This window comes from Silene latifolia, chromosome Y (assembly GCF_048544455.1).
Source record: "Silene latifolia isolate original U9 population chromosome Y, ASM4854445v1, whole genome shotgun sequence".
NCBI lineage: Eukaryota > Viridiplantae > Streptophyta > Magnoliopsida > Caryophyllales > Caryophyllaceae > Silene > Silene latifolia.
The window spans coordinates 450031380-450032193 of NC_133538.1; the positions used below are offsets into that span (position 1 = coordinate 450031380).

The 814-nt window shown below is 40.7% G+C and overlaps 1 non-coding gene across 1 annotated transcript; it reads right to left on the bottom strand.

Annotated features, from left to right (window-relative positions):
- Window positions 1–210: 210 nt before the first annotated feature.
- On the bottom strand, window positions 211–318 carry LOC141634863 (small nucleolar RNA R71). The gene has a single exon (XR_012539581.1). It is a non-coding gene; the product is annotated as a small nucleolar RNA R71 (small nucleolar RNA).
- Window positions 319–814: the final 496 nt, after the last annotated feature.

An 814-nucleotide genomic window follows, 5' to 3' on the forward strand; every position in this document is an offset into this window, starting at 1 on the left:
TCATTCTCAAATGGAAACCTTTTGTGACTATTGTGATGCGATTTCTCAAACCGGTGTAACTCAAGACCAAATTCGATGGGTTTTATTTCCTTTTCTCTAATCGGCACCGCGAAACAATGGTTGAAGGGCCTTGATAAGGCCACTCTCGGAATTGATTCTTGGAAGAAGTTGGCTCTAGCTTTCTACAAAAAGTTCTACCCACCGGAAAAGACTAACATGAGCTCAAATTACGGGTTTTAAGCAAAGGGATGAAGAATCTTTGTATGAAGCTTGGGAGCGGTTCAAGGGAATTTGTCGCTCATGTCCTCACCATGGACTTAGCGAGTTGTTCTTGGTACAACAATTTTGGAACGGGCTATATGAAGATTCAAGGAACATTCTCAACATGGGATCAAATGGAATGTTCACCGAAGTTAATGACAATCAAACATGGAACAAGATTGAGGAAATGGCGGTCCATAACTCACAATATAGTAGACCTCGCAAGGCTACTAGAGGAGGAAGGCATGAAGTAGACTCTGTTACTCAATTGGGTGCTCAACTTAGTGCTCACATTGACACAATCAATTTGAAGTTTGAAAAAGCTATGGCTAGACTTGAAGAAGCCTCAAAATCACCAAAGCATCATGTTAATGCCATGACGGCATCCTCATCAATCCCAAGTGGGATATGTGAGAATTGTGGAACTTTGGGACATGACCAAAGTGAATGTAGGGGAACAAATGAACAAGTGAATTCTTTCCAAGCATACAAGAGTGGTACCTCTTTTTCCAATTATTACAATGAAAACACCAAATTTCATCCAAATCTCTCA